The sequence below is a fragment of the Mus caroli genome, chromosome 11 (assembly GCF_900094665.2).
Source record: "Mus caroli chromosome 11, CAROLI_EIJ_v1.1, whole genome shotgun sequence".
NCBI lineage: Eukaryota > Metazoa > Chordata > Mammalia > Rodentia > Muridae > Mus > Mus caroli.
Window position 1 is genome coordinate 16,099,479 of NC_034580.1, and position 1,760 is coordinate 16,101,238.

Consider the following 1,760-nt stretch of genomic DNA (forward strand, 5'->3'; position numbering starts at 1 on the left):
AGAGAGAGAGAGAGAGAGAGAGAAAGAGGCAGGAATTTTTTCTAGACAGGTAGTTAATTTTTTTTTAATTAGATTTTTATATTTTATGTGAGAAGGTTTTGTCTGCATGTATGTCTGTGTACCATGTGTGTGCCTAATGCCCATGGGTGTTAGAAGAGGACATAGATCCTCTAGAACTGGAGTTTTGGATGGTTGTGAACTACCTGTGGGTGCTGGGAATCAAGCCAGGTCCTCTCAAAGACCAACATGTGTTCTTACCCAATGAGCCATCTCTCCAGCCCATGGATACACAGTCTGTGGATGGCAGAAATAACAGCTGGTGGGGCTGTGTACTGTTATGCCTCTCCAGTCCTACTGACGGCCACTACTGCCACCGTAGGTTCCAGCCACCAAAATTGACAGCATAGCAGAAGTTTCCAAAATCTCAAATTATATATGTAATATATAATTGTATGTATGTATTTACATATGTATATATAAATATATGTTGGACTAGTAACAACATTATGTTCTGAACTAAGATCAGCAACAGCTTTTCCAGGTTCTAAAGTTATGTGAACAAAACTGAACAGATAAAAATATATGGAATATTTTACAGATTTGCATGCCGTCCTTCTGAGGGGCCTTGCTAATCTCTGTATCTTCCCAATTTTAATTTATGTGCTGCCAAAGCAAGCAAAGGACATCGAATTTCTGATCCTCCTGCCTCACCTCTCAAGTTGGGAGATTTACAGGCTTAAGAGGTGACTATCAACTCCTTTCACTGAACTATCAATCCTACCAACCTGGGGACTGAACTAAAGGGCCTCTGACAAGCTAGGCAAGCCCTCTGCAGAGCTACACCCCCCAACTTGAAAGCTTTTCTCTAAAACACAAGGAGACCTTTAGGGAGTTAACTCTTGCTCTCACTCCCAAGCCCAGTGTGTGCCTTGCTTTTAACTTCTATCACTGGCTTTGGTCATGGAGATTCAAAGAGTTTGTTATGGGGCTGGAGAAGTGGCACAGCAGTTAAAAGCTCTTGGTGCTCTTCTAGAGATTCCTAGCACCAGTTGTAAAGGTTACAGCTTTGTTCCAAGAGGTATCCTGGCAGTCAGGAGCCAAGGAATACTACAAAGTCACACCACACAGCAAACCTCACCTAATGGATTTGTTGAGAGGGACAAACCCTGGAGTGTGGCTGCCTCTGCTAGGGAAGGGGAGGAGAAAAGCAGCAGCAGGGAGCTGAGCAGAAGACACGGCCTCTCTGGGGCTCCTTGGGAGGGCTGTGTGTGCGACTGGGGACAGTTTTGTGGTCTTAGGAGCAAGCTTAGTGATTGGTGGGATTTTTGTGCTCAGGGATTGGTGGGATTCTGGGTCTTGACCCTGGCTTGGGCTTGGTGTCAAGTTAGGTTAGGGTGTTTTTCCTATTACCCTGATCCTTTTACCCTACACCTATTGTTGGCAGCTTATAACTGCCTTTAACTCTAGCTCCAGGGAGTTATCACCCTCTTCTGCCCTCAGCAGCACCTGCACACATGAGTCTTATACTCACAAACACATTTAGAAAATTAAAAAGAAAAACATTAATAATTGCTTGGTTTCAGACCCCAGGACAAGGGACTGAGGTACATATTTTTACATACCAAAGCAGACCTGGCCTCTAGGTTCTCTCAGCATCCCTGAGTCCCTACCTAGCATACCTGCCCTCAACCTTGAACTTTCCAGTCTAGGGCTGGGCTGCCCTTCCCTCAGAGGCTCCTCCTATCCCTATATAACACAGA

The 1,760-nt window shown here is 44.8% G+C and overlaps 1 pseudogene; it reads right to left on the reverse strand.

Moving 5' to 3' along the window:
- Positions 1-576: 576 nt before the first annotated feature.
- On the reverse strand, positions 577-675 carry LOC115032609 (annotated as a pseudogene).
- Positions 676-1,760: the final 1,085 nt, after the last annotated feature.